Genomic DNA, 15,059 nt, shown 5'->3' with positions numbered 1-15,059 from the left:
CACGTGTTCACAGATTTCCTCTCCTACCAAATTTTGAGGGGCATTCAATTATTTGAGCATTTGAAACTTACTTTAATTTTGTTCTTCAAATATGTTTAATTTTTGAATCTTTATATGTGAAACACCAACAGGAGTAGCTCAGTAATACCTGTAAATATACAACATAAGAAAACCCCATTACATAGTTATGGTTTCTCTTAATCTAAAATAAAGCTCATGATAGTTATCATATGTCATGCTGCAACAATTTGAAATGCCATTTTGCCATCCTGTCTTTTGAAACACTTTGCATTCCTTTAAATACACACATTGGGAAATATCTGTGTACGAGTTTCAGAGCAAGATGTAAAACCATTCCAGAATGCTTTTGGTTGGGAAAAATGACAGCGGAGCCATCAGTGGCCAGGACGAGCCGATGCTCACCACTGTGCAGGTGAGGAACTGTGAGTCCTCTGTCCCTGCAGGGGTCCGATCCTGCCCCCCCGACAGCCGCGTCGCAGCGCCGGCGGGATGGATTAGGAACAGCATCTCAGGCAAAGTGGCATGCAAGAAATGCATAAAAGCAAAACTGTCAGTACTTCTCTGGCAGTGCACTCACTGTGTGCAATTAATGCATCTGCCTCCAGCAGATCAATTCCCAATTACATCATCTGCATTACCTATGTGCCCAAGTAAAGGAAAAGCCCGGTGCCACCTCCTCTAAACCGATCTTACCTGTTTGAGTGGTTAAGCTTTCATCCCCAGCAAAAACTTTGATTTTCAGGCTGGAATCCGAGCGTAAAGCTAAGCCTTTTACTACATCTTCCGGAACTGTTGATCCTGGTCTGTAAGGACACCACCAAAGAAGAAAGGTATAAACATATTTGATGGCATTTTTTTGTTCACCTCATAGCCAAATGTTGAAACAGGTTGCCCAGAAAAGCTGTGGAAACTCCATCTGGAGCCACTGAAAACTTGGCTGGCCCTGGCCCTGGGCAAGCTCACCTATGTGGCTCCGGCTCTGCGATGGGGCTGAGCAGAGGACCTTCCGTCCAACCTCAGTTACTCTCCTAACTCTAAACCTTTCCTTGTATCAGCGCTGCTGTCCTCCCTAGCTGCAACATGGCTTGGATGGAAGGAACGCGCTCCAGCCGAGCAGAAAACCAGTGATAAAATTTACCGGTAGTTTACCAGAAGTGAAATTCTGCGTGGGCACCACAGCTCAACTGCACTGACCTCACTGATGCTGTCAGGAGGTCAGCTGTGCCACCAGCAAATGTGTGCCTAACGCAAAGGGCGTGCATTTGAAACCTTGAAGAAGGGCTCTGCCCTGTTAAAAAGCACTGAAAAGACTCAAAACAGCTAGGAGATGAACTCTAGGCTCTTTCCGCAAGACAAAGTTGTTGCAACCATTTCAAACTGAGCGTACAAAAGAAGTCTATAACTCCCTTGACTGTAATCAGCATACCTGCAGATTTCTCACCTGTTCTAAAGGGAAATCAGATTCCTCCTGTCGAACCCTGCCTTAAATTGTCTGCATTAGTTCCCTGATGAATAACAACTTACTGCACTTAAAGTAACTGTATGTCATTTTTACCAAGTTCCTCTTATTTAGGTGGCATTTTTGGAAATTTTTGTTACTTGGATATTTCTTTTTAGCAATTAAAAAAATATTAGCAGAAAGTACATACTAGCCAGGGTAAGAACCAAATCCTGCGAAGAACTGGGGTACTGATGTTCAGAGTGCAGTACTGCCTTCTCCCGTGAGTATTAGCTGTGGAAACAAAAGAAGATTCAACACCATTGTGTTTTCTGTGCTGCTTCACACAGTATTTTCTTCATGTTCTGTATGGTTTTAAATGTTAGTTTAAGCATTTAGATTATTCCCCTATGCAATAGGCACACAGGAAATAGCTCGGTGAAAAGCTGCCAATACTGGAGTCTATAAACACAGTTTGATCTGTATCTTAGAAAATTGTTTCCATTCCAAACTGTGGTTACAAAGCACTTTTTCTTGTTGGCAGCTGGATTTTTTTTAATCCCTATGCATCCTGTATTTGCCCAACAGAGTTGGCATTGATCACAAAAAAAAAAAAAACAAAACCCACCCCTGCAGATAAAATAACATTAAGGATCTGGCTGGAACTAACTTGAGCCAGTGGAGTAAGAGTCAAAGCTGAGCTTTTGTTTTCAGCTCAGCTTGTTTTGTTCAGGAGCTGCAAAGCGCACAGCGCTGAATATGAGTCCTTTTACTCGGCCTTCTACAAAAAGTAAAAGCTACTTCAAGAGGAGGGGACCGGAGCTTGCATTGACTTGAAGACGCTTCTTATTAGGAGACTGGCAAGTACTTAGGACCAGTTAAACAGTGGGACTTTAAGCAAATAGCAGTATTCTGAAAGTACAAAGAGAAATGTTTTTAAAAGTTATTGTTTCATTAACAGACTGAGATTTTGCCAATTGCTTAATCTTTGCTGGGTCAATGACATGAGAACTGCAAAAGGCTACACAAGCAAAAAAGTAAAATTTAAGTTGGAAAAAAACATGTATCGTTGAGAAGGATATCCCTGGTGAAGAAGTTGATGACTAGGTGGCAACTTTGGGGCACTGATGAAGCTGAATGATGAAATTTCGCAGACAAATAGTTGCTAAGAAAAGACTGACAAATAATCCTTACATCCTCGCTGACGGTGTCCGAGATCAGCTCTGCCTCAGCAGATACCACGAAGAAGCTGCGCTCTCCTAAGCACGCAGGCTTTCATGTCTCAGGGAACTGGTTTCGAACTGCTCCGGTCTGGCTTTGGAAAATCCCGTCCCTCATAGCATATAAGGCCTTCTCAGATGCATCTGAAATAAAAGTTACTTACTAATTTAGGATGTGACCGTGTAAAGATATGCTTTATTTTACCTCAGTGGGATTCATTCATGTGAGTAAAACTGAAAGCGCCTGGAAACATGAGTGAGTCTCCTTTTCATTAAAGCTTAGCAAATCAGTATCTTTCTCCTCTCAAGACCTGTCGCAGACAGGGAGATAAAGTGACAACTATATGACTCAAGTGGAGCTGATGACAGCTGGGAACTGGAAGCATTTGAATGCCCCAATAAAATCTATGAGCGCTCTTTTTATTGAAAGTGTCTGCCTTCCTGACATCGAAATGGACTGAAATAAGAGTCCCCTGAAACTCTATCGGACAGCTAATAGCCGCGTGCATTATCTCCAGCCTGCCAAGTGACTGATCTTTCTCAGATGCAGACACCACCGCAGTCATCCATACCTTTGTTACCCCCAGACCCTATTTTGAGCGGGCCAGCCAAGGCACCCCAGAGGGGCCAGAATACAGCTGGTTATCTTCTTAGGAAGACAAACCAATGGGAGAATGAAACAGGTATATTCTCAACCTGAGGAGGTTGCTAGACAACAGGCTGGACAAAGCTGAAGGTGTTCATTACCAAAACGGCTCCACCATCTGCTCCCTGGTTTCTGGCCCCATTTGGAGTTTGGGTTGCACTGTTTAAAAGCAAATTTTAGAGTCTCTGAGAGCAGTCAAGTGTTTGGCTCAGACCACTGACTCCCTTCTAGAGCGCATCCTTGCCAGAAACCTCCTTAATACAAAGCTGCTTTAAGAGGCTCTGTTATCGAGATCTTATAGCCGGTGCACCACAACCTGCCTTGCTGTTGCTTGGCCATGTCCAACCAAATTTGGTGCCTTCTCACAAGGAGGTAAAGGACCTCTGAGGAGCCACTGCCACCATCGGTTCCTCTCTGACTCCTGTGGCATGGGCCTCCTGGGCTCTGGCGATGTGACTGGTAGCATCAGGACGGTGGCTACCCTGGCTGTACGTGAAGTGCTGAGCCCATTACTCCCAGTGGCATGGTCTACTTGTCCTGTTAAGCTGTAATTAAAATTGAACAGGAGAGGATGTTAAGAACCATGTAAGGTTAACCTAGATTCAAACGAGCAGTGTGATGGACGTGCTTCTGTTCCCAGCAATCAGCTAAGTTAAGCAGCAGGAGCATTCACGGCTCTGCCTTCTGTGCTTTGTTTAAGCAGAAGTGAGACAGTAATTCATGCTCTTTTTAGTAGCTCGCACTTTTTTTTTTTTTAAGTTGGTGTTTGTCTTTTTAGAGAATGCAAGCTAACATCGCTAAGAGCTTTTCAAAACATGTCATTGAACTTCAGGGTTGTCATTACCACCTCCGACTGCAGTCTTACAGCATGCCGGTGCTATGGTGGGATGCCAGTCGCAGTGAAGATATGCTAAAAATACCAAAGTATTTTGGATACAAAGAAGCCAAAACATTACCCATGCAGTAAAAATAGTCGGTATCATGATCATCGTCACCATTACCTTCTCCTAACATGGAGACAAAACCGGCAGATCGGTGACACTCCACCTTGATTGAAGTGAAAGTAAACACCAACGAAGCGTGTAGTAAGTTCAAGCAAAAGAAAAACAGTTTCAAGTTTATGCTCAAAACATCAGGAGATCCTCTATGAAGGAACTGAAATCACTAAATAAGCATTTCTCTCTCTATTTTGTCCTATTTCATCAGGCCAGGACCACATGTGTGGCCCTGCTGTTTCTGCCCCAGGAGGGCAGGGAAAAAGCAGAGCTCTCACCGACATCCATCTTTCTCCTCAGCCTCATGCCTTCACAAAGTCTCCACCGTCATTCAATCTCTCACAGTATTTGGCTGTTAATCCAAATTTAGATTAAATGTAATGTTTGTGAATCTCATCCCCTAGCTAGCTGAGCCCTGAGGTTTTCGAGCTGTGTCCTGGTAGGGGAGTGCTGTACCCCCAGACAGAGCCTTGGCAGAGCCGAGGGTCTGCCAGTTCACCCAGCATAGTCCAGCAGATGTTGCAAGGTCCATCCACCATAAATCCCCTTATCAGCAGGGTCCTAAAACCTGTTGCATGTGCAAAATGTATTTGTTAAAAATCCTGCAAAACTTAAAAACTGTAAGAACAATATCTTGAAATGGCTAGCCAACAAAACGCCAATGCCAGAATGGGGAACACATTTAACGAACGTGTTCTTAGGGGAACCCACTTTCTTAAAGTTCCTTTCTTCCACTTCTATCATTAGAAAAAGCAATATTTTTTTTTAATTATCAGCCTCAAAACTCCGAGTCAGAGCAAAGTATAGAGGACTTCTAAATTCTGTAAAAGGAAAAGCAATACGTAAAATAGAAGTAGAAAGGTCCTTAAATTGGAAGACTGATCCTTTTCAAGAGCTGTATATAGTGTGCTGTGCTCAAAGTACTTGACAAGATAATCACAAAGATGCCTTAAAGAGGTGTTCTTATAATCTTAAATTCTAAGCAACAAATGTTTCTGTAGGCAAAGTCTGCCAATGACTTTCACATGTTGAAAGAATCTAGTCTACTCTTCTCTTTTATGCAAGCAAAATGATTTTATTACTCAAAAAACTTTAAATGTATGCATATATGATCAGTTCATTATAGTCACTCTGTATGATACAAAGCCAAAAAAAAGGGGGAAAAGAGCCAGAAACCCATCATATCACCTCAGGCTGCTGAGAGATCTGTGGAATTTCATATATGAAATATTCTCTTCTTTCTCTCCATTGTGTGTGCGTCAAAGGCAGCAATCAGAGAAGTTAATAGTAAGAAACTATGACAATGAAGTCTGTACATGCATTCGCGTGCTCCTACTTAGTTTGTTTGCAGAGTCTGAACAACACCGCTTCAGCACAGTGACTGAAAACTAGAAAAGCAGTCTTCTACAGCTACAAAGATGAACCTTGGAGTTTCTTTTTGCATCTCCTGGAGTGCACCTATTGAGTAGAACAGAATAAAACTGTTTTTCACAGGAGAAAAAAGTTTTCCTGTTTAAGCCAGGCGCTGTGGAGCACATGTTTTGACCCGATGAGCTTTCTTGACTTGCAAGGAGCAATGCAGCAAGGAGAAGACTAGTGCTTGATCCTGCTGGCTCCGGCAGGGAAAGTCCCTCATTTGCAAACTTGCCAGGGTTGCTGCCTACCGTCCGCTGACAGCTTGCTCCCAACACTCACTCACTCCTGTGATAACAAGGAATGACAAAAGCACAGCAGCTGATGGGAAGGTGGCATGGTCAAGCTTCTTTTAATTGTTGATGTCCATCGTAACATTCAGTCACCCCTGTGAGATACAACAGAATCCAAGAAAACGGAGGTGAAAAAATAGATTTATAATCTCATTTGTGCTGCCTTAATCACACGTCTCCTCTTTTGCCTATATTCAGACCAATCTCACTTTAAACAGCTCAAGTTATATGGTCCTACCATTATCCCAACAGTCTAACCAGTCATGTCGTTCGGAAGCATTTCCAAATATTTAACCCGAGTGTTAGTCAGCTATTCTAGCTAGTCGTGTCTCACGTGATGTATTAGTGCGATGTCCTGCTAGTCTTCTGTGGCTGCTCAGACGATGGCACATGGTCCTAGGTGGCATTGCTTCCTACCCAGCCTGAGAGACCGCACAGCTGGTGGCAGCTCAACAGGCAGAGGTGACACCAGACGCTGGCACAGGGGCTGTCAGCCAGTCCCGCATGGGTTCCCCCTGAGTTTCCAGGAATATTATCTGGACAATAAAATAGGTATTTATATGCAATTTAATCTTTCAAATAATTGAAAAGCAATTTACTTTTCTCTTTGAAATATTTTCTGAGTGGGAGTGGAAAGTCCACGTCTCTCAGTTGATTTCGAGTAGACGGGAAAGTCTGCAAAGGCTACTGTGCTTTCTCCAGTGGGCCCTCACGGTAAGGGCACTCTTCAGGTGAGATCTGTTATTGAGAAGTGTGAGCTATTGAAAATATTCAAAATATTTACATTCCTCAGTGGATAGAAGCACTACTTTATCCTAATCTCTTCTCTAATTACTTGAGTTTCCAGCCGTGCCACAGCATAATCTGCATAACGCCCACAACAAAGACCCACAGCACTTTAATACGACAAATTTCAGATGGATATCACAATGGCGGGGATTCTGAAAGCCCATGTATATTTACTAATTACTTACATTTTTCAAAGTAGATTTTTACCTGTTTAACCCCCCCCAACCTTCCTTCTCATTGCTAAAATTTGCTTCCTAAATGCCATATTCTTCTGCAGAATAAAAAGACTCAACAGTGTGTAAAACCCAAGTATTTAAACTTCTGGGGTTTTTACATTGAGCTGTAAGATCTAAAATGACTGATTTTTTTAAAATCTGTTTTTGGATGGGTTTAACTTTGTGTGTTTCCAAACACCAGTTTCTGCTCCAAAACATCATGTGTGAGGTCATTTTCAGTATTCTTCCACTTTTGTCTGGCAAATTCCCCTGTTGTCTATATAGAAGAGGAACACAGCTAAACAGGATATGCTGAGTGTAAAAACAGAATTTGCATGGGAGGGACAAGGGCAGAGGGAAGTCTGAAACTAAAATTACTCCAACTGGCTTTTTCAAACTGTGTTTCCAAGGTGACAGAAACCCCTTTATTGCAAGGTTGCTCATTTGTCTTGAACACTTGCCAGGATTCTGATCTAATTTTTAGTTCTGAAGAACTAAAATTATCCCCCTCCGTCTCAAAATAAAACTCAACCAACCAAACACAACAAAACAGATTTTAACTGCCTAGTGGCTTCTATCTTTACAACCAGCAACAAAGGAAAATCAGGTCGAATTGTAAAGCTGCCAATTTGAGCATCCCTTTGGAAGACGTATCCTCAAATAGCACATTCTAATTGTGCATATAGTTCATCAGGTGTTGCGGGCTAAATTATGCGCTAAGACCTCGTTACGAGTTTGCAGCCTTTCTGAGCCGATGCGTTGGGCGCTGGCGGGACAGACGGGACCCTGCCCGGGCAGCTGTCAGCAGGTCAAAGCCTTCAGGCTGCAAAAGGAAAACGCTGGACACACACACACACACGCACAGAATATATGTCTTGAGACCGTCATACATGTTTGCTACCAAGTATTTCGGAAAAAAAAAAACAACACCCTAAGCAAACAAGGAAGACTGCCTCCTGCATTGCTCTGTAAACAACCCCAAAACTGACAGTCCATTTCAGCAGCACTACCAACGCAGTAAAGCTGACGCTTTGTTAACTACAGTATCAAGTCTCAGAGCTTTAACACCTAGAAATGGCTAGCACCTTGTCTTAGGATTCAATGTCTTCTTTTGCACAACGTTTTCTTTCTTTAAGGACAAAACCTGTAATGTTCATTTTCTTCCCCAGTCCTGCCCCTTCCTCCTACCAACACCCTGCTCTCATAGAAAACTCTCAAAAAATTTGACTCAGAGCCACCTTCCCCCTCTATTCTGTCTGCTTCTGCAACACAAGAAATTAATTAATGCTCTAAACCAGCATTTTTTTCCTTTCTAAACAGTAAATGGTCTGAATCACAGCATGGTCGGGGTTGGAAGGGACTTCTGGAGATCATCTAGTCCAACCCTCCCGCCAGAGCAGGGTCACCTACAGCAGGTTACACAGGATGGCATCCAGGCGGGTTTTGACTGTCTCCAGAATGGGAGACTCCACCACCTCTCTGGGCAGCCTGTTCCAGTGCTCTGCCACCCTCAAAGTAAAGAAGTTCCTCCTCATGTTTAGATGGAACTTCTTATATTCAAGTTTGTGCCCGTTCCCTCTTGTCCTGTCACTGGGCACTACTGAAAACAGACTGGTCCCATCTTAATGAAGACCCTTAGATATTTACCTGCTTTACTTGAACAACCCCAGAGAATGATGCCCCCAGTTTTACCTCCTCTCCTCCCCCCACTGCTTCCTTACCCTCACTGACTCTGTCACAGCTGAGCTTACTGCAGGGGTTTGGGACATGTGGCATGACACAGCTCCATAGAAGATTAATTATCTGAAGTGGGACTTTCCCATCTCTAGACCTCGCATCTACTGCAGCTCTCATGTGCCTCTTCTTTGGCCGCAGAAGGGGTTGGCCTGTAACGCGCCCAGGGCCCCGAGCTTTCCCCCCCACAGGAGCAGAGTCCTCTCTGGATAGCTAAAATGTGTTTATCGGTCTTTTTGGCAGTTAGTTATTTTGTTAAAACAGCTTTAACAGTCAGCAGCCTCCAGACGGAGGCAGGTTTACTGATCATCCCAAGAGAAACCCATGTCTCCAGGACCCAACGTGCGCAAGCAGGCAACAGGCAGGGTTGGGCCCACTGACTGCCCCCACCTCCTCTGCCCACCCCGTGAAAACCAGCTTGGGACTCACAAAAGCAGCCTGGTCGCCAGCGGCTTTTCTGGTTCCACACATCACTTGGGAAGGACAACAGTAGTTATGGACGGACGTTAAGGACTGCGTCCCAAGGCATTTCCTTTGCTGCTGACAGGCGTGAGCCCCGTTACTTCCCATGCTCAGTGCCACGGCTGCCGTTACCTTAGAGATCAGCACCGACTGAAGGAGAACCTGCTCTTTCCAGGTATCAGGGCCTCCTAGGGAACAGGTTGAGTCGGCTTTCACCATTCAGAAGTCCTCGTGTTGTAGTCATTAGAGACTCCTGCCAGGCAAGACAGCCAGGATCAAAGTACTCATCGATGTCTTGTGCGGAGGCAAAAGTGGCCGCGACTGCAGCTGCCGATACCGCAGCGCTGCTGGTGCTCTGCAGGGAAGGGAGACGGAGCGCGTGGCGAGCGGGATGCCAATGCGCAGTCGCTCTCTCCAGCCGGCTCTGTTCTCAGATGACATGTAAGACATCAGCTCTCACTGCTTCTCTAGTTCAGGGTACTCCCCAGAAACCCAAAGTCAAACTACTTGTTGCTCACTGTGCCAAGTGTTGCCAGCGCTTAGTGTGCGATGCTTAGGCATCCCATCAGGAAACGTACCCAAAGCATCAGCTAAAAGGTGAATGTTGTGGTTTTAATCTGTCCAATTCCACTTCAAAGCAAGCATTGCTGAGTCAATTGTCTGCTGCAAAGCATGCTGAACGTGGCTCCTGTGTTTCTGCCTGAAAAATACATCCAAGTCCTCTGCTTGTCCATAGGAGGTAGAGGGAAGCCCCAAAGGCTTTTAGCCCAGTCAGCAGGGGCGAGACCCATCTTATTCATGCAGCTATGACAATGCAAATCTATGCATCTCAGGCACTTTTAAGATGCCTGTCATACTGGCTTGCTCTCTCCCTGTCAGGTTTGCCTACAAAATATATATATTTAAAATACATTCACAAATGTTAACCTGAAGCACAATTTTTCTTTGCCTGTCAGCAAAGAGCATCTGGGAATGATCAATCTCTCTCTCCACCTTGCCCAAAAGTCCTCAGGGAGAAATTCATCTTTTAAGACATTGAAATGAAAAAAATGTTTTTGTAAGTTTGCAAAATTCAGATGCTAGTAAGTTTTCCTGAGGAGGAAGCATGGCGGGGGCGGGGAGGGAAAGGGATCCATTCTTTCTAGGTGTAAAAAACCACAAATCACTTTCCCTATTTTACTGCTAAACGCACAACAAGGCTTCAGCCCCTATGAAGAATCAGAAGCTCAACACTATGGCCCCTGGCAGTGTAAATTCACGTGTGTGATTACCTTTGTATACAACAGACTTTTCATTGCCTGTAGTGGGATTCATACTTAGCTGAGATTCATACACGTGTATAGATTCTTGCAGGAATGAATGCATCTCTAAGGAGAAATATTACCAGTCTGGGAACAACAGATAAGCAATGATAAGTGCTGCAATTTACTCTTGCTGTCATTCCCCGCTACTCTCTGTACTTAATATAAGAAACAGTGACTCAATTAATTAAAGAAAAAAAAGAAGAAAAAGAAGGCAAGGAAAAAGCTAACTTTAGAAGGCAATATTGGCGTGCTACCAAGAGCACAAACCTTGCTTTGCGTACAGTTGTGTTTTTCCCAGCAAGGCGTATTTTTGGCGCGAAGGCATGTCCCGGAGACACTGGGGCTCCGCGTGTGCAGTGCTCCTCGCGCAGGCAGGGTGTGACTGCAGAAGTATTTGGGTTTGGATCAGGAGGCTGCTTTTTGAAGTGTCTCTCCCTATCAGCCCAGCAGACTCTGCTTTGGTTTTCAGAGTGCACCAACTGGATTCCTTTCAGATGAAACTCAAACCAGAAGATGCGCTCCCGGAGTGCATTTAATGCGCTTGGACTGCCTCTGGGTGTTGAGTCTACAGGAGCCCGGCAGAGCTAGCCCAAGCACAGTTCACATTACGGGCGCTCTCCTATTGTGCCAAATGACTTACTAACGTAAATGTGGCTACAGATTAAAGAGCATCCTGTAGTATGGTATCAGAAATAGAATTAAAGCGGTTGTATCACATACAGCTTCCCAACAACCTTATAGCATTAAGTAGGAAGGTCAGTAAACCTGCTTATTTTGCAGTAAAACCAGAAGACCTACTTATTTAGCAAATAAAAACCATATGCAATATAACTGAAAACAAAACAAAACAAAACAGATTTTCAAGATGAAACGAACCTTCTGAAATGAGTTCTTTCCCAAGTACCAGGACAGCCAATTTCCCAACCGGTTTTATTTCTGGTTCTTAATGCTCAAGTGTGTATGTGCAATCTGGGCTATAAACACAGGACTGATGGAAAACCGTATAGGGTTTCCTGGGAATTAGGGCTGTTACTAAATGTGATAGCCCTTTCAGATTAATTTCTGCAGAATGCAATTAAAATCGCTGGGGATTTTGCAGAATGAGAAGGAAAACAAAAAATCAGGGTCTGCAAAATATTCCCAACATAAAACGACTGCTTCATTTAAACCCCTTCATGTTACTTACTAAACTCCGAATTTCAGAGCAATCACTGAAGACGACTGTGCAGCTCCCAGCATTGCTGTTCAGCAGCAGACAAAGCAGGCATGTGTTGAGCCGTAGCTCAAGCGGAATTTCCACCTACCATGGGACATATTCAGCCCCTGGCAACCTTTGCCTTTTAAGCAAATCACATTAGGTATTTCCACAGCGAACAAGACCATTAACTTTCAGCTTCATATGTTGCCAAAATCCTGTGAAAAATTAAATGAGGTCTTTTAATTAAAAGCCTAAACACATACAGTGGGTCGGTTCCATCTCCAGGACCCCCATTTCTTCTCTCATGTATAATGGTAGCTTCTCTTCATTCCTTCTGAAGAGTCTTGATGAAAAGGGGCTAATTTAACTTCTAAATGAACTGCAGGGCCTGACCGGTAAGTCCTGTCCAGAGTTACCCCAGTACAGCAGCAGCACAACCCTCAGCAGAAGTCTGCTCCAAGGAAACTTGGACGCGGTGCACTGGAGCAGGCTGTTTTGACCAGGCAAATTGCCCTCACAATGATGTCTTTTGGTATAATTCCGTCATTTAGATTAGAATTAGGTGTTGGGGTTTTTTTTTAATTACATAAATTTTTTTTTCCCCTTGCTATGCCACAACCAGAGAACCCAGGCAAAACGTGAGATAAATCACATTTTATAAATCCAGATATGTCACCCTCAGCCATTTACACCTGTGCTTACACAGAAGTCCTTGCTCTACACAAACACAAAACTACAAACCATACAGTTGCTCGAGAGGGTTATATGTTTCCCCAAAATGGAGAAGAAAGTAATAAACTCTCTTGTTCAACCATATATTTTTGTGGATTTCTACCAATTAATTAATGCACTAAGTTGCCAGCAGTGGGAGAAGGGCTGGCGGTGCTCACTGCAAAGCTCTCTCTTCCCTTCCAGCATTGTTTTAAAGCTGAGAGGTCTGCCAGGAACGGTGTGGGTCCGGCTGGCCGGCCTGGGGCAGCTGATGGACCGGCTGACCTTGGGGAAGGTGCATTCCACACTTATTTTTGTAACTTTCTATGAAAGAAGCTTATGAGTGCAAATCAATGCAACTTTTCAAAGCCAATTCTTCCTCGCTTTCTTATTTTGCAGAAATTGGGGGTTTTGAGTGCTCTTAAATTTAAACCAACCATTACTCTTTCAATCACAAGATGATAAACCCCTTATTCTTGGGCTTTTCTCTACTAAGTTAAAAACTCTGAAACTCCACAGTTTGTCCTAAATAGAAATTTAGCATGACTTTTAACCATTCATTATTTTGATACTGGTTTTCCCTGCTTTGTTGCAGACAAATACACCCAATTAAAAATGTGTTTGCCAAATAATTTTTTCATTTTGATCCATCAACGTAAGAATTATTTTTGAAAGAGAAAAGGTTACAGTAACTCTCCCTAGACAGCATTCAAAAAGTAGGTGAAATTTACAGTTCAAGAGCAGTTTAAAAAGCCCTTGTGGTACTAAAAAAATCTAGAGCAAGATACCAAGAAAACAACCAAAATAGGGGTGTGATTAGAAAGAAAATGAGAAGAAAATCAGGGTCTGTAGTTTAAAGTAGTGCTGCAAATTCAAAGAAGCACTAGGCCAGCAGTTAACAAAAGCACCCTCTGCTGGAGCAGCACAGCTGAGAAGCCAGCAAATGTAGAATATAAGAGCTAAATTATTGCAGGGCTTCATTTGCCCAGTGGTCTCTTGGATGATTTTGCTGATGGAGCAGTGCTCGTTTCTGCCACCTACACGATGCTTTACTGATTCATCAGCTGTCCCCAAAAGGCTGAGAAAAGCCAGGGAAATATGGGATCCTCAGCAGGAGGATGGGGACGATACACACCTGGAATCCTAACAAGGTCAGACCAAAATTTACTTGCTGCTGGCTCTCGATCATCCAAGAAGCCCTAAATTTAGATGTATACAGTCAGCATAAGGTAAGGCTCCCTGTTTCATCGGCACTGGAATCCCTTAATGACATGGATTCTACTTATTTTCATATTGCCAGCCTGAGGTGTCAATTATGCTTCTGTGAGGAAATAATGCAAAGAATCTACTAACGTTATAATAGTATAATAATTCTATAGCGTGTAACTCTGTTGCCTTATATAAGTCTATGCGTTGCTTTATATAGATACTTCGAAAAATGTAAGTTTGTGAGATGTAAGCAGTATTTCATTACTACGTCAAAGATCATGGTGAGATGGCTTATTTAAACTGTCAGAGACATAGCTTATTTACAACCATCCAAAAGGCACGCACAAAGGTTCCTGTGAGAACAAGTCACTTGACAAGTCACTAATGGTAAGCAAAACCTTAGATCTTGTATAAAAAACAATATTCCTAACTAGTAAACCAGTATGTTTTTAAACAAGTCTTTGCCATTGCCAACCTTATAATTACCTTAAATAATACAACTCTTTGAAACATTTCAGACAGTATATGTAAGGTCTTAGCCTCACAAAATACCATTTTGTCAGTCCCGAGGGAGGGATTTGTGCATTTCTTTTAGGCATCTTTCCGTTACAACGGAAAGCGATACTTTTTCTGGACCAGAAGCCTAACAGAGAGAAACATTTTTTTTTTTTTGTAAACACCTTCTTTAGGTCTTTATTATGTAGTTGTGTTCCTTCCTACAAAAGAAAGGTAATTAGTCTCTCACATCACCTGGTCTGGTTCCTCAAGGCATCCCTTACCACCACGTGCCAGAAAAGTTACTTGTTTAACAAAACTGGACCGTGTTCTGCTTCCCAACAGACAGGCTTCCCAGTTACATTTGCTGGCAGCCTGCTGCTGGGGCGGGTGTGGGTTGGTTGGGTTGGTTGGAGGCACGTATGTTAATCCTCTCCTGGTAAATTCTGTGGTTTAGGTTTAACTCCCCATTACACTTTCCTGGGGTTACCCTGCATTAATCCTATATATTATTTTTGTATCAATCCATCTACAGGAAGAAACAGATGGTGGGAGAAGTTAAGCAAAGGGATGGGACATCAGTGTTTGCTCCAAAGAATAGGTTCACCTTGTTAGAAGGTAGCAAGACACAGAGCACTTGCATTGTTGCTCACAGCTCCAGCAAAGCAAAGATGTGATTTATCTTTTGAAACTACCAAGACAAAAGCATTCTAAAGCTGAAGAGCACTTCATCTTCTAAATGAAGAGCACTGATAAAATTATTTGATAAGAACCAAAAATGCTTATCTCCATTCATTGAATTCATTGCATTCCTCTGCCAATCCAGCTCCACGGGTCCTGGCTTCCCTGAAAATTCCTGCTTTTTTCAGAAGTGCCCTGAAGAAAATAGTTCAAAGGGACCAGCAGCATAAACCCA

Source organism: Vanellus vanellus (assembly GCF_965231255.1).
Source record: "Vanellus vanellus genome assembly, chromosome: 5".
Classification (NCBI taxonomy): Eukaryota; Metazoa; Chordata; class Aves; order Charadriiformes; family Charadriidae; genus Vanellus; species Vanellus vanellus.
Note: the sequence above shows the minus strand (reverse complement) of the source record.